At 40.3% G+C, this 14,647-nt stretch overlaps 58 non-coding genes across 58 annotated transcripts; all 58 read left to right on the forward strand.

The window, feature by feature from the left end:
* Positions 1-74: 74 nt before the first annotated feature.
* Trnal-uag (transfer RNA leucine (anticodon UAG)) lies at positions 75-156 on the forward strand. The gene has a single exon. It is a non-coding gene; the product is annotated as a tRNA-Leu (tRNA).
* Positions 157-482: 326 nt separating this feature from the next.
* Positions 483-564, forward strand: Trnal-aag (transfer RNA leucine (anticodon AAG)). The gene has a single exon. It is a non-coding gene; the product is annotated as a tRNA-Leu (tRNA).
* A 123-nt stretch (positions 565-687) lies between these two features.
* On the forward strand, positions 688-769 carry Trnal-aag (transfer RNA leucine (anticodon AAG)). Its single transcript has one exon. It is a non-coding gene; the product is annotated as a tRNA-Leu (tRNA).
* A 122-nt stretch (positions 770-891) lies between these two features.
* Trnap-ugg (transfer RNA proline (anticodon UGG)) lies at positions 892-973 on the forward strand. Its single transcript has one exon. It is a non-coding gene; the product is annotated as a tRNA-Pro (tRNA).
* A 122-nt stretch (positions 974-1,095) lies between these two features.
* On the forward strand, positions 1,096-1,177 carry Trnal-uag (transfer RNA leucine (anticodon UAG)). The gene has a single exon. It is a non-coding gene; the product is annotated as a tRNA-Leu (tRNA).
* A 122-nt stretch (positions 1,178-1,299) lies between these two features.
* Positions 1,300-1,381, forward strand: Trnal-uag (transfer RNA leucine (anticodon UAG)). The gene has a single exon. It is a non-coding gene; the product is annotated as a tRNA-Leu (tRNA).
* Positions 1,382-1,503: 122 nt separating this feature from the next.
* Positions 1,504-1,585, forward strand: Trnal-aag (transfer RNA leucine (anticodon AAG)). Its single transcript has one exon. It is a non-coding gene; the product is annotated as a tRNA-Leu (tRNA).
* Positions 1,586-1,707: 122 nt separating this feature from the next.
* Positions 1,708-1,789, forward strand: Trnal-uag (transfer RNA leucine (anticodon UAG)). Its single transcript has one exon. It is a non-coding gene; the product is annotated as a tRNA-Leu (tRNA).
* Positions 1,790-1,911: 122 nt separating this feature from the next.
* Trnal-uag (transfer RNA leucine (anticodon UAG)) lies at positions 1,912-1,993 on the forward strand. Its single transcript has one exon. It is a non-coding gene; the product is annotated as a tRNA-Leu (tRNA).
* A 122-nt stretch (positions 1,994-2,115) lies between these two features.
* On the forward strand, positions 2,116-2,197 carry Trnal-uag (transfer RNA leucine (anticodon UAG)). The gene has a single exon. It is a non-coding gene; the product is annotated as a tRNA-Leu (tRNA).
* A 326-nt stretch (positions 2,198-2,523) lies between these two features.
* Positions 2,524-2,605, forward strand: Trnal-uag (transfer RNA leucine (anticodon UAG)). The gene has a single exon. It is a non-coding gene; the product is annotated as a tRNA-Leu (tRNA).
* A 325-nt stretch (positions 2,606-2,930) lies between these two features.
* Trnal-uag (transfer RNA leucine (anticodon UAG)) lies at positions 2,931-3,012 on the forward strand. Its single transcript has one exon. It is a non-coding gene; the product is annotated as a tRNA-Leu (tRNA).
* Positions 3,013-3,134: 122 nt separating this feature from the next.
* On the forward strand, positions 3,135-3,216 carry Trnal-uag (transfer RNA leucine (anticodon UAG)). The gene has a single exon. It is a non-coding gene; the product is annotated as a tRNA-Leu (tRNA).
* A 122-nt stretch (positions 3,217-3,338) lies between these two features.
* On the forward strand, positions 3,339-3,420 carry Trnal-uag (transfer RNA leucine (anticodon UAG)). The gene has a single exon. It is a non-coding gene; the product is annotated as a tRNA-Leu (tRNA).
* Positions 3,421-3,746: 326 nt separating this feature from the next.
* On the forward strand, positions 3,747-3,828 carry Trnal-aag (transfer RNA leucine (anticodon AAG)). The gene has a single exon. It is a non-coding gene; the product is annotated as a tRNA-Leu (tRNA).
* A 122-nt stretch (positions 3,829-3,950) lies between these two features.
* Trnal-aag (transfer RNA leucine (anticodon AAG)) lies at positions 3,951-4,032 on the forward strand. Its single transcript has one exon. It is a non-coding gene; the product is annotated as a tRNA-Leu (tRNA).
* Positions 4,033-4,154: 122 nt separating this feature from the next.
* On the forward strand, positions 4,155-4,236 carry Trnal-uag (transfer RNA leucine (anticodon UAG)). The gene has a single exon. It is a non-coding gene; the product is annotated as a tRNA-Leu (tRNA).
* A 122-nt stretch (positions 4,237-4,358) lies between these two features.
* Positions 4,359-4,440, forward strand: Trnal-uag (transfer RNA leucine (anticodon UAG)). Its single transcript has one exon. It is a non-coding gene; the product is annotated as a tRNA-Leu (tRNA).
* A 326-nt stretch (positions 4,441-4,766) lies between these two features.
* Positions 4,767-4,848, forward strand: Trnal-aag (transfer RNA leucine (anticodon AAG)). The gene has a single exon. It is a non-coding gene; the product is annotated as a tRNA-Leu (tRNA).
* A 122-nt stretch (positions 4,849-4,970) lies between these two features.
* Trnal-aag (transfer RNA leucine (anticodon AAG)) lies at positions 4,971-5,052 on the forward strand. Its single transcript has one exon. It is a non-coding gene; the product is annotated as a tRNA-Leu (tRNA).
* A 122-nt stretch (positions 5,053-5,174) lies between these two features.
* Positions 5,175-5,256, forward strand: Trnal-uag (transfer RNA leucine (anticodon UAG)). The gene has a single exon. It is a non-coding gene; the product is annotated as a tRNA-Leu (tRNA).
* A 122-nt stretch (positions 5,257-5,378) lies between these two features.
* On the forward strand, positions 5,379-5,460 carry Trnal-aag (transfer RNA leucine (anticodon AAG)). The gene has a single exon. It is a non-coding gene; the product is annotated as a tRNA-Leu (tRNA).
* Positions 5,461-5,582: 122 nt separating this feature from the next.
* Trnal-uag (transfer RNA leucine (anticodon UAG)) lies at positions 5,583-5,664 on the forward strand. Its single transcript has one exon. It is a non-coding gene; the product is annotated as a tRNA-Leu (tRNA).
* Positions 5,665-5,990: 326 nt separating this feature from the next.
* Positions 5,991-6,072, forward strand: Trnal-aag (transfer RNA leucine (anticodon AAG)). The gene has a single exon. It is a non-coding gene; the product is annotated as a tRNA-Leu (tRNA).
* Positions 6,073-6,394: 322 nt separating this feature from the next.
* Trnal-aag (transfer RNA leucine (anticodon AAG)) lies at positions 6,395-6,476 on the forward strand. Its single transcript has one exon. It is a non-coding gene; the product is annotated as a tRNA-Leu (tRNA).
* A 122-nt stretch (positions 6,477-6,598) lies between these two features.
* Positions 6,599-6,680, forward strand: Trnal-uag (transfer RNA leucine (anticodon UAG)). Its single transcript has one exon. It is a non-coding gene; the product is annotated as a tRNA-Leu (tRNA).
* Positions 6,681-7,006: 326 nt separating this feature from the next.
* Positions 7,007-7,088, forward strand: Trnal-aag (transfer RNA leucine (anticodon AAG)). The gene has a single exon. It is a non-coding gene; the product is annotated as a tRNA-Leu (tRNA).
* A 122-nt stretch (positions 7,089-7,210) lies between these two features.
* On the forward strand, positions 7,211-7,292 carry Trnal-aag (transfer RNA leucine (anticodon AAG)). The gene has a single exon. It is a non-coding gene; the product is annotated as a tRNA-Leu (tRNA).
* A 122-nt stretch (positions 7,293-7,414) lies between these two features.
* Trnal-aag (transfer RNA leucine (anticodon AAG)) lies at positions 7,415-7,496 on the forward strand. Its single transcript has one exon. It is a non-coding gene; the product is annotated as a tRNA-Leu (tRNA).
* Positions 7,497-7,618: 122 nt separating this feature from the next.
* On the forward strand, positions 7,619-7,700 carry Trnal-uag (transfer RNA leucine (anticodon UAG)). The gene has a single exon. It is a non-coding gene; the product is annotated as a tRNA-Leu (tRNA).
* Positions 7,701-7,822: 122 nt separating this feature from the next.
* On the forward strand, positions 7,823-7,904 carry Trnal-uag (transfer RNA leucine (anticodon UAG)). The gene has a single exon. It is a non-coding gene; the product is annotated as a tRNA-Leu (tRNA).
* Positions 7,905-8,230: 326 nt separating this feature from the next.
* On the forward strand, positions 8,231-8,312 carry Trnal-aag (transfer RNA leucine (anticodon AAG)). Its single transcript has one exon. It is a non-coding gene; the product is annotated as a tRNA-Leu (tRNA).
* A 122-nt stretch (positions 8,313-8,434) lies between these two features.
* Positions 8,435-8,516, forward strand: Trnal-aag (transfer RNA leucine (anticodon AAG)). Its single transcript has one exon. It is a non-coding gene; the product is annotated as a tRNA-Leu (tRNA).
* A 122-nt stretch (positions 8,517-8,638) lies between these two features.
* Positions 8,639-8,720, forward strand: Trnal-uag (transfer RNA leucine (anticodon UAG)). The gene has a single exon. It is a non-coding gene; the product is annotated as a tRNA-Leu (tRNA).
* A 122-nt stretch (positions 8,721-8,842) lies between these two features.
* Trnal-aag (transfer RNA leucine (anticodon AAG)) lies at positions 8,843-8,924 on the forward strand. The gene has a single exon. It is a non-coding gene; the product is annotated as a tRNA-Leu (tRNA).
* Positions 8,925-9,046: 122 nt separating this feature from the next.
* Positions 9,047-9,128, forward strand: Trnal-aag (transfer RNA leucine (anticodon AAG)). The gene has a single exon. It is a non-coding gene; the product is annotated as a tRNA-Leu (tRNA).
* A 122-nt stretch (positions 9,129-9,250) lies between these two features.
* On the forward strand, positions 9,251-9,332 carry Trnal-aag (transfer RNA leucine (anticodon AAG)). The gene has a single exon. It is a non-coding gene; the product is annotated as a tRNA-Leu (tRNA).
* A 122-nt stretch (positions 9,333-9,454) lies between these two features.
* On the forward strand, positions 9,455-9,536 carry Trnal-aag (transfer RNA leucine (anticodon AAG)). The gene has a single exon. It is a non-coding gene; the product is annotated as a tRNA-Leu (tRNA).
* A 122-nt stretch (positions 9,537-9,658) lies between these two features.
* On the forward strand, positions 9,659-9,740 carry Trnal-uag (transfer RNA leucine (anticodon UAG)). The gene has a single exon. It is a non-coding gene; the product is annotated as a tRNA-Leu (tRNA).
* A 122-nt stretch (positions 9,741-9,862) lies between these two features.
* Trnal-aag (transfer RNA leucine (anticodon AAG)) lies at positions 9,863-9,944 on the forward strand. The gene has a single exon. It is a non-coding gene; the product is annotated as a tRNA-Leu (tRNA).
* Positions 9,945-10,066: 122 nt separating this feature from the next.
* Positions 10,067-10,148, forward strand: Trnal-aag (transfer RNA leucine (anticodon AAG)). Its single transcript has one exon. It is a non-coding gene; the product is annotated as a tRNA-Leu (tRNA).
* A 325-nt stretch (positions 10,149-10,473) lies between these two features.
* Trnal-uag (transfer RNA leucine (anticodon UAG)) lies at positions 10,474-10,555 on the forward strand. The gene has a single exon. It is a non-coding gene; the product is annotated as a tRNA-Leu (tRNA).
* Positions 10,556-10,677: 122 nt separating this feature from the next.
* On the forward strand, positions 10,678-10,759 carry Trnal-aag (transfer RNA leucine (anticodon AAG)). Its single transcript has one exon. It is a non-coding gene; the product is annotated as a tRNA-Leu (tRNA).
* Positions 10,760-10,881: 122 nt separating this feature from the next.
* Trnal-aag (transfer RNA leucine (anticodon AAG)) lies at positions 10,882-10,963 on the forward strand. The gene has a single exon. It is a non-coding gene; the product is annotated as a tRNA-Leu (tRNA).
* A 122-nt stretch (positions 10,964-11,085) lies between these two features.
* Trnal-aag (transfer RNA leucine (anticodon AAG)) lies at positions 11,086-11,167 on the forward strand. Its single transcript has one exon. It is a non-coding gene; the product is annotated as a tRNA-Leu (tRNA).
* Positions 11,168-11,493: 326 nt separating this feature from the next.
* On the forward strand, positions 11,494-11,575 carry Trnal-aag (transfer RNA leucine (anticodon AAG)). Its single transcript has one exon. It is a non-coding gene; the product is annotated as a tRNA-Leu (tRNA).
* A 122-nt stretch (positions 11,576-11,697) lies between these two features.
* On the forward strand, positions 11,698-11,779 carry Trnal-uag (transfer RNA leucine (anticodon UAG)). Its single transcript has one exon. It is a non-coding gene; the product is annotated as a tRNA-Leu (tRNA).
* A 325-nt stretch (positions 11,780-12,104) lies between these two features.
* Positions 12,105-12,186, forward strand: Trnal-uag (transfer RNA leucine (anticodon UAG)). Its single transcript has one exon. It is a non-coding gene; the product is annotated as a tRNA-Leu (tRNA).
* Positions 12,187-12,308: 122 nt separating this feature from the next.
* On the forward strand, positions 12,309-12,390 carry Trnal-uag (transfer RNA leucine (anticodon UAG)). The gene has a single exon. It is a non-coding gene; the product is annotated as a tRNA-Leu (tRNA).
* Positions 12,391-12,512: 122 nt separating this feature from the next.
* On the forward strand, positions 12,513-12,594 carry Trnal-aag (transfer RNA leucine (anticodon AAG)). Its single transcript has one exon. It is a non-coding gene; the product is annotated as a tRNA-Leu (tRNA).
* A 122-nt stretch (positions 12,595-12,716) lies between these two features.
* Trnal-aag (transfer RNA leucine (anticodon AAG)) lies at positions 12,717-12,798 on the forward strand. Its single transcript has one exon. It is a non-coding gene; the product is annotated as a tRNA-Leu (tRNA).
* Positions 12,799-12,920: 122 nt separating this feature from the next.
* On the forward strand, positions 12,921-13,002 carry Trnal-uag (transfer RNA leucine (anticodon UAG)). The gene has a single exon. It is a non-coding gene; the product is annotated as a tRNA-Leu (tRNA).
* A 325-nt stretch (positions 13,003-13,327) lies between these two features.
* Positions 13,328-13,409, forward strand: Trnal-uag (transfer RNA leucine (anticodon UAG)). Its single transcript has one exon. It is a non-coding gene; the product is annotated as a tRNA-Leu (tRNA).
* A 122-nt stretch (positions 13,410-13,531) lies between these two features.
* Positions 13,532-13,613, forward strand: Trnal-uag (transfer RNA leucine (anticodon UAG)). Its single transcript has one exon. It is a non-coding gene; the product is annotated as a tRNA-Leu (tRNA).
* Positions 13,614-13,735: 122 nt separating this feature from the next.
* Trnal-aag (transfer RNA leucine (anticodon AAG)) lies at positions 13,736-13,817 on the forward strand. Its single transcript has one exon. It is a non-coding gene; the product is annotated as a tRNA-Leu (tRNA).
* A 122-nt stretch (positions 13,818-13,939) lies between these two features.
* Positions 13,940-14,021, forward strand: Trnal-aag (transfer RNA leucine (anticodon AAG)). Its single transcript has one exon. It is a non-coding gene; the product is annotated as a tRNA-Leu (tRNA).
* A 123-nt stretch (positions 14,022-14,144) lies between these two features.
* Positions 14,145-14,226, forward strand: Trnal-aag (transfer RNA leucine (anticodon AAG)). The gene has a single exon. It is a non-coding gene; the product is annotated as a tRNA-Leu (tRNA).
* Positions 14,227-14,348: 122 nt separating this feature from the next.
* On the forward strand, positions 14,349-14,430 carry Trnal-aag (transfer RNA leucine (anticodon AAG)). The gene has a single exon. It is a non-coding gene; the product is annotated as a tRNA-Leu (tRNA).
* The last annotated feature ends 217 nt before the right edge of the window (positions 14,431-14,647 follow it).

Here is a 14,647-nt window from a genome sequence, read left to right on the forward strand (position 1 = left end):
ATTTGAAATTCATTTCGTTGTACAATAATTGAGACGGAAAATTTATTTGTTGCAACTAAGAAATCTTGAACACAGGTAGCGTGGCCGAGTGGGCTCAGGCGCTGGTTTTAGGCACCAGTCATTTCGATGGCGTGGGTTCGAATCCCACCGCTGCCATTTGCTTTTGTTATTTGAACACTTTTTGTATAACAGCCAAGATTTATTATTTAAAATGAATTTCGTGGTACAATAATTGAGACAGAAGAATTGTGTGTTGCACTTAATAATGTTTAAACAGAGGTAGCGTGGCCGAGTGGTCTAAGGCGCTGGTTTAAGGCACCAGTCATTTCGATGGCGTGGCTTCGAATGCCACCGCTGCCAATAGCTTTTGTTATTTAAACACTTTTTTTTTAACCGCCAAGATTTATTACTTGAAATGCATTTCGTTGTACAATAATTGAGACGGAAAAATTGTGTGTTGCAGTTAATAATGTTTAAACAAAGGTAGCGTGGCCGAGTGGTCTAAGGCGCTGGTTTAAGGCACCAGTCATTTCGATGGCGTGGTTTCGAATGCCACCGCTGCCAATAGCTTTTGTTATTTGAACACTTTTTGTTTAACCGCCACGATTTATTATTTAAAATGAATTTCGTGGTACAATAATTGAGACTGAAAAATTGTGTGTTGCACTTAATAATGTTTATAACAGAGGTAGCGTGGCCGAGTGGTCTAAGGCGCTGGTTTAAGGCACCAGTCATTTCGATGGCGTGGGTTCGAATCCCACCGCTGCCAATAGCTTTTGTTGTTTAAACACTTTTTGTTTAACCGCCAAGATTTATTATTTGAAATTCATTTCGTTGTACAATAATTGAGACGGAAAATTTATTTGTTGCAACTAACAAATCTTGAACACAGGTAGCGTGGCCGAGTGGTCTCAGGCGCTGGTTTTGGGCACCAGTCATTTCGATGGCGTGGGTTCGAATCCCACCGCTGCCATTTGCTTTTGTTATTTGAACACTTTTTGTATAACCGCCAAGATTTATTATTTAAAATGAATTTCGTGGTACAATAATTGAGACAGAAGAATTGTGTGTTGCACTTAATAATGTTTAAACAGAGGTAGCGTGGCCGAGTGGTCTAAGGCGCTGGTTTTAGGCACCAGTCATTTCGATGGCGTGGGTTCGAATCCCACCGCTGCCAATAGCTTTTGTTATTTAAACACTTTTTGTTTAACCGCCACGATTTATTATTTAAAATGAATTTCGTGGTACAATAATTGAGACAGAAGAATTGTGTGTTGCACTTAATAATGTTTAAACAGAGGTAGCGTGGCCGAGTGGTCTAAGGCGCTGGTTTTAGGCACCAGTCATTTCGATGGCGTGGGTTCGAATCCCACCGCTGCCAATAGCTATTGTTGTTTAAACACTTTTTGTTTAACCGCCACGATTTATTATTTAAAATGAATTTCGTGGTACAATAATTGAGACAGAAGAATTGTGTGTTGCACTTAATAGTGTTTAAACAGAGGTAGCGTGGCCGAGTGGTCTAAGGCGCTGGTTTAAGGCACCAGTCATTTCGATGGCGTGGGTTCGAATCCCACCGCTGCCAATAGCTTTTGTTGTTTAAACACTTTTTGTTTAACCGCCAAGATTTATTATTTGAAATTCATTTCGTTGTACAATAATTGAGACGGAAAATTTATTTGTTGCAACTAAGAAATCTTGAACACAGGTAGCGTGGCCGAGTGGTCTCAGGCGCTGGTTTTAGGCACCAGTCATTTCGATGGCGTGGGTTCGAATCCCACTGCTGCCATTTGCTTTTGTTATTTGAACACTTTTTGTATAACCGCCAAGATTTATTATTTAAAATGAATTTCGTGGTACAATAATTGAGACAGAAGAATTGTGTGTTGCACTTAATAATGTTTAAACAGAGGTAGCGTGGCCGAGTGGTCTAAGGCGCTGGTTTTAGGCACCAGTCATTTCGATGGCGTGGGTTCGAATCCCACCGCTGCCAATAGCTTTTGTTATTTAAACACTTTTTGTTTAACCGCCACGATTTATTATTTAAAATGAATTTCGTGGTACAATAATTGAGACAGAAGAATTGTGTGTTGCACTTAATAATGTGTAAACAGTCGTAGCGTGGCCGAGTGGTCTAAGGCGCTGGTTTTAGGCACCAGTCATTTCGATGGCGTGGGTTCGAATCCCACCGCTGCCAATAGCTTTTGTTATTTAAACACTTTTTGTTTAACCGCCACGATTTATTATTTAAAATGAATTTCGTGGTACAATAATTGAGACAGAAGAATTGTGTGTTGCACTTAATAATGTTTAAACAGAGGTAGCGTGGCCGAGTGGTCTAAGGCGCTGGTTTAAGGCACCAGTCATTTCGATGGCGTGGCTTCGAATGCCACCGCTGCCAATAGCTTTTGTTATTTAAACACTTTTTGTTTAACCGCCAAGATTTATTATTTGAAATTCATTTCGTTGTACAATAATTGAGACGGAAAATTTATTTGTTGCAACTAAGAAATCTTGAACACAGGTAGCGTGGCCGAGTGGTCTCAGGCGCTGGTTTTAGGTACCAGTCATTTCGATGGCGTGGGTTCGAATCCCACCGCTGCCATTTGCTTTTGTTATTTGAACACTTTTTGTATAACCGCCAAGATTTATTATTTAAAATGAATTTCGTGGTACAATAATTGAGACAGAAGAATTGTGTGTTGCACTTAATAATGTTTAAACAGAGTTAGCGTGGCCGAGTGGTCTAAGGCGCTGGTTTTAGGCACCAGTCATTTCGATGGCGTGGTTCGAATCCCACCGCTGCCAATAGCTTTTGTTGTTTAAACACTTTTTGTTTAACCGCCAAGATTTATTATTTGAAATTCATTTCGTTGTACAATAATTGAGACGGAAAATTTATTTGTTGCAACTAAGAAATCTTGAACACAGGTAGCGTGGCCGAGTGGTCTCAGGCGCTGGTTTTAGGCACCAGTCATTTCGATGGCGTGGGTTCGAATCCCACCGCTGCCATTTGCTTTTGTTATTTGAACACTTTTTGTATAACCGCCAAGATTTATTATTTAAAATGAATTTCGTGGTACAATAATTGAGACAGAAGAATTGTGTGTTGCACTTAATAATGTTTAAACAGAGGTAGCGTGGCCGAGTGGTCTAAGGCGCTGGTTTTAGGCACCAGTCATTTCGATGGCGTGGGTTCGAATCCCACCGCTGCCAATAGCTTTTGTTATTTAAACACTTTTTGTTTAACCGCCACGATTTATTATTTAAAATGAATTTCGTGGTACAATAATTGAGACAGAAGAATTGTGTGTTGCACTTAATAATGTGTAAACAGTCGTAGCGTGGCCGAGTGGTCTAAGGCGCTGGTTTTAGGCACCAGTCATTTCGATGGCGTGGGTTCGAATCCCACCGCTGCCAATAGCTTTTGTTATTTAAACACTTTTTGTTTAACCGCCACGATTTATTAGTTAAAATGAATTTCGTGGTACAATAATTGAGACAGAAGAATTGTGTGTTGCACTTAATAATGTTTAAACAGAGGTAGCGTGGCCGAGTGGTCTAAGGCGCTGGTTTAAGGCACCAGTCATTTCGATGGCGTGGCTTCGAATGCCACCGCTGCCAATAGCTTTTGTTATTTAAACACTTTTTGTTTAACCGCCAAGATTTATTACTTGAAATGCATTTCGTTGTACAATAATTGAGACGGAAGAATTGTGTGTTGCACTTAATAATGTTTAAACAAAGGTAGCGTGGCCGAGTGGTCTAAGGCGCTGGTTTAAGGCACCAGTCATTTCGATGGCGTGGTTTCGAATGCCACCGCTGCCAATAGCTTTTGTTATTTGAACACTTTTTGTTTAACCGCCACGATTTATTATTTAAAATGAATTTCGTGGAACAATAATTGAGACGGAAAATTTATTTGTTGCAACTAAGAAATCTTGAACACAGGTAGCGTGGCCGAGTGGTCTAAGGCGCTGGTTTAAGGCACCAGTCATTTCGATGGCGTGGTTTCGAATGCCACCGCTGCCAATAGCTTTTGTTGTTTAAACACTTTTTGTTTAACCGCCACGATTTATTATTTAAAATGAATTTCGTGGAACAATAATTGAGACTGAAAAATTGTGTGTTGCACTTAATAATGTTTAAACAGAGGTAGCGTGGCCGAGTGGTCTAAGGCGCTGGTTTTAGGCACCAGTCATTTCGAGGGCGTGGGTTCGAATCCCACCGCTGCCAATAGCTTTTGTTATTTAAACACTTTTTGTTTAACCGCCACGATTTATTATTTAAAATGAATTTCGTGGTACAATAATTGAGACAGAAGAATTGTGTGTTGCACTTAATAATGTTTAAACAGTCGTAGCGTGGCCGAGTGGTCTAAGGCGCTGGTTTTAGGCACCAGTCATTTCGATGGCGTGGGTTCGAATCCCACCGCTGCCAATAGCTTTTGTTATTTAAACACTTTTTGTTTAACCGCCACGATTTATTAGTTAAAATGAATTTCGTGGTACAATAATTGAGACAGAAGAATTGTGTGTTGCACTTAATAATGTTTAAACAGAGGTAGCGTGGCCGAGTGGTCTAAGGCGCTGGTTTAAGGCACCAGTCATTTCGATGGCGTGGCTTCGAATGCCACCGCTGCCAATAGCTTTTGTTATTTAAACACTTTTTGTTTAACCGCCACGATTTATTATTTAAAATGAATTTCGTGGTACAATAATTGAGACGGAAAATTTGTTTGTTGCAACTAAGAAATCTTGAACACTGGTAGCGTGGCCGAGTGGTCTAAGGCGCTGGTTTAAGGCACCAGTCATTTCGATGGCGTGGGTTCGAATCCCACCGCTGCCAATAGCTTTTGTTATTTAAACACTTTTTGTTTAACCGCCACGATTTATTATTTAAAATGAATTTCGTGGTACAATAATTGAGACAGAAAATTTGTGTGTTGCTCTTAATAATGTTTAAACAGAGGTAGCGTGGCCGAGTGGTCTAAGGCGCTGGTTTAAGGCACCAGTCATTTCGATGGCGTGGGTTCGAATCCCACCGCTGCCAATAGCTTTTGTTGTTTAAACACTTTTTGTTTAACCGCCAAGATTCATTATTTGAAATTCATTTCGTTGTACAATAATTGAGACGGAAAATTTGTTTGTTGCAACTAAGAAATGTTGAACACAGGTAGCGTGGCCGAGTGGTCTAAGGCGCTGGTTTTAGGCACCAGTCATTTCGATGGCGTGGGTTCGAATCCCACCGCTGCCATTTGCTTTTGTTATTTGAACACTTTTTGTTTAACCGACACGATTTATTATTTAAAATGAATTTCGTTGTACAATAATTGAGACGGAAAAATTGTATGTTGCAATTAAGAATTCTTGAACACAGGTAGCGTGGCCGAGTGGTCTAAGGCGCTGGTTTAAGGCACCAGTCATTTCGATGGCGTGGGTTCGAATCCCACCGCTGCCAATAGCTTTTGTTATTTAAACACTTTTTGTTTAACCGCCACGATTTATTAGTTAAAATGAATTTCGTGGTACAATAATTGAGACAGAAGAATTGTGTGTTGCACTTAATAATGTGTAAACAGTCGTAGCGTGGCCGAGTGGTCTAAGGCGCTGGTTTTAGGCACCAGTCATTTCGATGGCGTGGGTTCGAATCCCACCGCTGCCAATAGCTTTTGTTATTTAAACACTTTTTGTTTAACCGCCACGATTTATTAGTTAAAATGAATTTCGTGGTACAATAATTGAGACAGAAGAATTGTGTGTTGCACTTAATAATGTTTAAACAGAGGTAGCGTGGCCGAGTGGTCTAAGGCGCTGGTTTAAGGCACCAGTCATTTCGATGGCGTGGCTTCGAATGCCACCGCTGCCAATAGCTTTTGTTATTTAAACACTTTTTGTTTAACCGCCAAGATTTATTACTTGAAATGCATTTCGTTGTACAATAATTGAGACGGAAAAATTGTGTGTTGCACTTAATAATGTTTAAACAAAGGTAGCGTGGCCGAGTGGTCTAAGGCGCTGGTTTAAGGCACCAGTCATTTCGATGGCGTGGTTTCGAATGCCACCGCTGCCAATAGCTTTTGTTATTTGAACACTTTTTGTTTAACCGCCACGATTTATTATTTAAAATGAATTTCGTGGAACAATAATTGAGACTGAAAAATTGTGTGTTGCACTTAATAATGTTTAAACAGAGGTAGCGTGGCCGAGTGGTCTAAGGTCATTTTTTCACCAGTCATTTCGATGGCGTGGGTTCGAATCCCACCGCTGCCATTTGCTTTTGTTATTTGAACACTTTTTGTTTAACCGACACGATTTATTATTTGAAATGAATTTCGTTGTACAATAATTGAGACGGAAAAATTGTATGTTGCAATTAAGAATTCTTGAACACAGGTAGCGTGGCCGAGTGGTCTAAGGCGCTGGTTTAAGGCACCAGTCATTTCGATGGCGTGGGTTCGAATCCCACCGCTGCCAATAGCTTTTGTTATTTAAACACTTTTTGTTTAACCGCCACGATTTATTAGTTAAAATGAATTTCGTGGTACAATAATTGAGACAGAAGAATTGTGTGTTGCACTTAATAATGTGTAAACAGTCGTAGTGTGGCCGAGTGGTCTAAGGCGCTGGTTTTAGGCACCAGTCATTTCGATGGCGTGGGTTCGAATCCCACCGCTGCCAATAGCTTTTGTTATTTAAACACTTTTTGTTTAACCGCCACGATTTATTAGTTAAAATGAATTTCGTGGTACAATAATTGAGACAGAAGAATTGTGTGTTGCACTTAATAATGTTTAAACAGAGGTAGCGTGGCCGAGTGGTCTAAGGCGCTGGTTTAAGGCACCAGTCATTTCGATGGCGTGGCTTCGAATGCCACCGCTGCCAATAGCTTTTGTTATTTAAACACTTTTTGTTTAACCGCCAAGATTTATTACTTGAAATGCATTTCGTTGTACAATAATTGAGACGGAAAAATTGTGTGTTGCACTTAATAATGTTTAAACAAAGGTAGCGTGGCCGAGTGGTCTAAGGCGCTGGTTTAAGGCACCAGTCATTTCGATGGCGTGGTTTCGAATGCCACCGCTGCCAATAGCTTTTGTTATTTGAACACTTTTTGTTTAACCGCCACGATTTATTATTTAAAATGAATTTCGTGGAACAATAATTGAGACTGAAAAATTGTGTGTTGCACTTAATAATGTTTAAACAGAGGTAGCGTGGCCGAGTGGTCTAAGGCGCTGGTTTAAGGCACCAGTCATTTCGAGGGCGTGGGTTCGAATCCCACCGCTGCCAATAGCTTTTGTTGTTTAAACACTTTTTGTTTAACCGCCAAGATTTATTATTTGAAATTCATTTCGTTGTACAATAATTGAGACGGAAAATTTATTTGATGCAACTAAGAAATCTTGAACACAGGTAGCGTGGCCGAGTGGTCTAAGGCGCTGGTTTAAGGCACCAGTCATTTCGATGGCGTGGTTTCGAATGCCACCGCTGCCAATAGCTTTTGTTGTTTAAACACTTTTTGTTTAACCGCCAAGATTTATTATTTAAAATGAATTTCGTGGAACAATAATTGAGACTGAAAAATTGTGTGTTGCACTTAATAATGTTTAAACAGAGGTAGCGTGGCCGAGTGGTCTAAGGCGCTGGTTTTAGGCACCAGTCATTTCGAGGGCGTGGGTTCGAATCCCACCGCTGCCAATAGCTTTTGTTATTTAAACACTTTTTGTTTAACCGCCACGATTTATTATTTAAAATGAATTTCGTGGTACAATAATTGAGACAGAAGAATTGTGTGTTGCACTTAATAATGTTTAAACAGTCGTAGCGTGGCCGAGTGGTCTAAGGCGCTGGTTTTAGGCACCAGTCATTTCGATGGCGTGGGTTCGAATCCCACCGCTGCCAATAGCTTTTGTTATTTAAACACTTTTTGTTTAACCGCCACGATTTATTAGTTAAAATGAATTTCGTGGTACAATAATTGAGACAGAAGAATTGTGTGTTGCACTTAATAATGTTTAAACAGAGGTAGCGTGGCCGAGTGGTCTAAGGCGCTGGTTTAAGGCACCAGTCATTTCGATGGCGTGGCTTCGAATGCCACCGCTGCCAATAGCTTTTGTTATTTAAACACTTTTTGTTTAACCGCCACGATTTATTATTTAAAATGAATTTCGTGGTACAATAATTGAGACGGAAAATTTGTTTGTTGCAACTAAGAAATCTTGAACACTGGTAGCGTGGCCGAGTGGTCTAAGGCGCTGGTTTAAGGCACCAGTCATTTCGATGGCGTGGGTTCGAATCCCACCGCTGCCAATAGCTTTTGTTATTTAAACACTTTTTGTTTAACCGCCACGATTTATTATTTAAAATGAATTTCGTGGTACAATAATTGAGACAGAAAATTTGTGTGTTGCTCTTAATAATGTTTAAACAGAGGTAGCGTGGCCGAGTGGTCTAAGGCGCTGGTTTAAGGCACCAGTCATTTCGATGGCGTGGGTTCGAATCCCACCGCTGCCAATAGCTTTTGTTGTTTAAACACTTTTTGTTTAACCGCCAAGATTCATTATTTGAAATTCATTTCGTTGTACAATAATTGAGACGGAAAATTTGTTTGTTGCAACTAAGAAATGTTGAACACAGGTAGCGTGGCCGAGTGGTCTAAGGCGCTGGTTTTAGGCACCAGTCATTTCGATGGCGTGGGTTCGAAGCCCACCGCTGCCATTTGCTTTTGTTATTTGAACACTTTTTGTTTAACCGACACGATTTATTATTTAAAATGAATTTCGTTGTTCAATAATTGAGACGGAAAAATTGTGTGTTGCAATTAAGAATTCTTGAACACAGGTAGCGTGGCCGAGTGGTCTAAGGGGCTGGTTTAAGGCACCAGTCATTTCGATGGCGTGGGTTCGAATCCCACCGCTGCCAATAGCTTTTGTTATTTAAACACTTTTTGTTTAACCGCCAAGATTTATTACTTGAAATGCATTTCGTTGTACAATAATTGAGACGGAAAAATTGTGTGTTGCACTTAATAATGTTTAAACACAGGTAGCGTGGCCGAGTGGTCTAAGGCGCTGGTTTAAGGCACCAGTCATTTCGATGGCGTGGCTTCGAATCCCACCGCTGCCAATAGCTTTTGTTATTTGAACACTTTTTGTTTAACCGCCACGATTTATTATTTAAAATGAATTTCGTGGTACAATAATTGAGACAGAAAAATTGTGTGTTGCACTTAATAATGTTTAAACAGAGGTAGCGTGGCCGAGTGGTCTAAGGCGCTGGTTTAAGGCACCAGTCATTTCGATGGCGTGGGTTCGAATCCCACCGCTGCCAATAGCTTTTGTTGTTTAAACACTTTTTGTTTAACCGCCAAGATTTATTATTTGAAATTCATTTCGTTGTACAATAATTGAGACGGAAAATTTATTTGTTGCAACTAAGAAATCTTGAACACAGGTAGCGTGGCCGAGTGGTCTAAGGCGCTGGTTTAAGGCACCAGTCATTTCGATGGCGTGGGTTCGAATCCCACCGCTGCCATTTGCTTTTGTTATTTGAACACTTTTTGTATAACCGCCAAGATTTATTATTTAAAATGAATTTCGTGGTACAATAATTGAGACAGAAGAATTGTGTGTTGCACTTAATAATGTTTAAACAGAGGTAGCGTGGCCGAGTGGTCTAAGGCGCTGGTTTTAGGCACCAGTCATTTCGATGGCGTGGGTTCGAATCCCACCGCTGCCAATAGCTTTTGTTATTTAAACACTTTTTGTTTAACCGCCACGATTTATTAGTTAAAATGAATTTCGTGGTACAATAATTGAGACAGAAGAATTGTGTGTTGCACTTAATAATGTTTAAACAGAGGTAGCGTGGCCGAGTGGTCTAAGGCGCTGGTTTAAGGCACCAGTCATTTCGATGGCGTGGGTTCGAATCCCACCGCTGCCAATAGCTTTTGTTATTTAAACACTTTTTGTTTAACCGCCACGATTTATTATTTAAAATGAATTTCGTGGTACAATAATTGAGACAGAAGAATTGTGTGTTGCACCTAATAATGTTTAAACAGAGGTAGCGTGGCCGAGTGGTCTAAGGCGCTGGTTTAAGGCACCAGTCATTTCGATGGCGTGGGTTCGAATCCCACCGCTGCCATTTGCTTTTGTTATTTGAACACTTTTTGTATAACCGCCAAGATTTATTATTTAAAATGAATTTCGTGGTACAATAATTGAGACAGAAGAATTGTGTGTTGCACTTAATAATGTTTAAACAGAGGTAGCGTGGCCGAGTGGTCTAAGGCGCTGGTTTTAGGCACCAGTCATTTCGATGGCGTGGTTCGAATCCCACCGCTGCCAATAGCTTTTGTTATTTAAACACTTTTTGTTTAACCGCCACGATTTATTATTTAAAATGAATTTCGTGGTACAATAATTGAGACAGAAGAATTGTGTGTTGCACTTAATAATGTTTAAACAGAGGTAGCGTGGCCGAGTGGTCTAAGGCGCTGGTTTTAGGCACCAGTCATTTCGATGGCGTGGGTTCGAATCCCACCGCTGCCAATAGCTTTTGTTATTTAAACACTTTTTGTTTAACCGCCACGATTTATTAGTTAAAATGAATTTCGTGGTACAATAATTGAGACAGAAGAATTGTGTGTTGCACTTAATAATGTTTAAACAGAGGTAGCGTGGCCGAGTGGTCTAAGGCGCTGGTTTAAGGCACCAGTCATTTCGATGGCGTGGGTTCGAATCCCACCGCTGCCAATAGCTTTTGTTATTTAAACACTTTTTGTTTAACCGCCAAGATTTATTATTTGAAATTCATTTCGTTGTACAATAATTGAGACGGAAAATTTGTTTGTTGCAACTAAGAAATCTTGAACACAGGTAGCGTGGCCGAGTGGTCTAAGGCGCTGGTTTAAGGCACCAGTCATTTCGATGGCGTGGGTTCGAATCCCACCGCTGCCATTTGCTTTTGTTATTTGAACACTTTTTGTTTAACCGCCAAGATTTATTATTTGAAATTCATTTCGTTGTACAATAATTGAGACGGAAAATTTGTTTGTTGCAACTAAGAAATCTTGAACACAGGTAGCGTGGCCGAGTGGTCTAAGGCGCTGGTTTAAGGCACCAGTCATTTCGATGGCGTGGGTTCGAATCCCACCGCTGCCAATAGCTTTTGTTATTTAAACACTTTTTGTTTAACCGCCAAGATTTATTATTTGAAATGCATTTCGTTGTACAATAATTGAGACGGAAAAATTGTGTGTTGCACTTAATAATGTTTAAACACAGGTAGCGTGGCCGAGTGGTCTAAGGCGCTGTTTTAAGGCACCAGTCATTTCGATGGCGTGGCTTCGAATGCCACCGCTGCCAATAGCTTTTGTTATTTGAACACTTTTTGTTTAACCGCCACGATTTATTATTTAAAATGAATTTCGTGGTACAATAATTGAGACAGAAAAATTGTGTGTTGCACTTAATAATGTTTAAACAGAGGTAGCGTGGCCGAGTGGTCTAAGGCGCTGGTTTAAGGCACCAGTCATTTCGATGGCGTGGGTTCGAATCCCACCGCTGCCAATAGCTTTTGTTGTTTAAACACTTTTTGTTTAACCGCCAAGATTTATTATTTGAAATTCATTTCGTTGTACAATAATTGAGACGGAAAATTTGTTTGTTGCAACTAAGAAATCTTGAACACAGGTAGCGTGGCCGAGTGGTCTCAGGCGCTGGTTTTAGGTACCAGTCATTTCGATGGCGTGGGTTCGAATCCCACCGCTGCCATTTGCTTTTGTTATTTGAACACTTTTTGTATAACCGCCAAGATTTATTATTTAAAATGAATTTCGTGGTACAATAATTGAGACAGAAGAATTGTGTGTTTCACTTAATAATGTTTAAACAGAGGTAGCGTGGCCGAGTGGTCTAAGGCGCTGGTTTTAGGCACCAGTCATTTCGATGGCGTGGTTCGAATCCCACCGCTGCCAATAGCTTTTGTTATTTAAACACTTTTTGTTTAACCGCCACGATTTATTATTTAAAATGAATTTCGTGGTACAATAATTGAGACAAAAGAATTGTGTGTTGCACTTAATAATGTTTAAACAGAGGTAGCGTGGCCGAGTGGTCTAAGGCGCTGGTTTTAGGCACCAGTCATTTCGATGGCGTGGGTTCGAATCCCACCGCTGCCAATAGCTTTTGTTATTTAAACACTTTTTGTTTAACCGCCACGATTTATTATTTAAAATGAATTTCGTGGTACAATAATTGAGACAGAAGAATTGTGTGTTGCACTTAATAATGTTTAAACAGAGGTAGCGTGGCCGAGTGGTCTAAGGCGCTGGTTTTAGGCACCAGTCATTTCGATGGCGTGGGTTCGAATCCCACCGCTGCCAATAGCTTTTGTTATTTAAACACTTTTTGTTCAACCGCCACGATTTATTATTTAAAATGAATTTCGTTGTACAATAATTGAGACGGAAAATTTGTTTGTTGCAACTAAGAAATCTTGAGCACAGGTAGCGTGGCCGAGTGGTCTAAGGCGCTGGTTTAAGGCACCAGTCATTTCGATGGCGTGGGTTCGAATCCCACCGCTGCCAATAGCTTTTGTTATTTAAACACTTTTTGTTTAACCGCCAAGATTTATTATTTGAAATTCATTTCGTTGTACAATAATTGAGACGGAAAATTTGTTTGTTGCAACTAAGAAATCTTCAACACAGGTAGCGTGGCCGAGTGGTCTAAGGCGCTGGTTTAAGGCAGCAGTCATTTCGATGGCGTGGGTTCGAATCCCACCGCTGCCATTTGCTTTTGTTATTTGAACACTTTTTGTTTAACCGCCAAGATTTATTATTTGAAATTCATTTCGTTGTACAATAATTGAGACGGAAAATTTGTTTGTTGCAACTAAGAAATCTTGAACACAGGTAGCGTGGCCGAGTGGTCTCAGGCGCTGGTTTTAGGTACCAGTCATTTCGATGGCGTGGGTTCGAATCCCACCGCTGCCATTTGCTTTTGTTATTTGAACACTTTTTGTATAACCGCCAAGATTTATTATTTAAAATGAATTTCGTGGTACAATAATTGAGACAGAAGAATTGTGTGTTGCACTTAATAATGTTTAAACAGAGGTAGCGTGGCCGAGTGGTCTAAGGCGCTGGTTTTAGGCACCAGTCATTTCGATGGCGTGGTTCGAATCCCACCGCTGCCAATAGCTTTTGTTATTTAAACACTTTTTGTTTAACCGCCAAGATTTATTATTTAAAATGAATTTCGTGGTACAATAATTGAGACAGAAGAATTGTGTGTTGCACTTAATAATGTTTAAACAGAGGTAGCGTGGCCGAGTGGTCTAAGGCGCTGGTTTTAGGCACCAGTCATTTCGATGGCGTGGGTTCGAATCCCACCGCTGCCAATAGCTTTTGTTATTTAAACACTTTTTGTTTAACCGCCACGATTTATTATTTAAAATGAATTTCGTGGTACAATAATTGAGACAGAAGAATTGTGTGTTGCACTTAATAATGTTTAAACAGAGGTAGCGTGGCCGAGTGGTCTAAGGCGCTGGTTTTAGGCACCAGTCATTTCGATGGCGTGGGTTCGAATCCCACCGCTGCCAATAGCTTTTGTTATTTAAACACTTTTTGTTCAACCGCCACGATTTATTATTTAAAATGAATTTCGTTGTACAATAATTGAGACGGAAAATTTGTTTGTTGCAACTAAGAAATCTTGAACACAGGTAGCCTGGCCGAGTGGTCTAAGGCGCTGGTTTAAGGCACCAGTCATTTCGATGGCGTGGGTTCGAATCCCACCGCTGCCAATAGCTTTTGTTATTTAAACACTTTTTGTTTAACCGCCAAGATTTATTATTTGAAATTCATTTCGTTGTACAATAATTGAGACGGAAAATTTGTTTGTTGCAACTAAGAAATCTTGAACACAGGTAGCGTGGCCGAGTGGTCTAAGGCGCTGGTTTAAGGCACCAGTCATTTCGATGGCGTGGGTTCGAATCCCACCGCTGCCATTTGCTTTTGTTATTTGAACACTTTTTGTTTAACCGCCAAGATTTATTATTTGAAATTCATTTCGTTGTACAATAATTGAGACGGAAAATTTGTTTGTTGCAACTAAGAAATCTTGAAAAACAGGTAGCGTGGCCGAGTGGTCTAAGGCGCTGGTTTAAGGCACCAGTCATTTCGATGGCGTGGGTTCGAATCCCACCGCTGCCAATAGCATTTGTTATTTAAACACTTTTTGTTTAACCGACACGATTTATTATTTAAAATGAATTTCGTGGTACAATAATTGAGACGGAAAAATTGTGTGTTGCAATTAAGAATTCTTGAACACAGGTAGCGTGGCCGAGTGGTCTAAGGCGCTGGTTTAAGGCACCAGTCATTTCGATGGCGTGGGTTCGAATCCCACCGCTGCCAATAGCTTTTGTTATTTAAATACTTTTTGTTTAACCGCCAAGATTTATTATTTGAAATGCATTTCGTTGTACAATAATTGAGACGGAAAAATTGTGTGTTGCACTTAATAATGTTTAAACACAGGTAGCGTGGCCGAGTGGTCTAAGGCGCTGGTTTAAGGCACCAGTCATTTCGATGGCGTGGCTTCGAATGCCACCGCTGCCAATAGCTTTTGTTA

The sequence above is a fragment of the Ascidiella aspersa genome, chromosome 2 (genome assembly GCF_963924565.1).
Source record: "Ascidiella aspersa chromosome 2, kaAscAspe10.2, whole genome shotgun sequence".
NCBI classification, from domain to species: Eukaryota; Metazoa; Chordata; class Ascidiacea; order Phlebobranchia; family Ascidiidae; genus Ascidiella; species Ascidiella aspersa.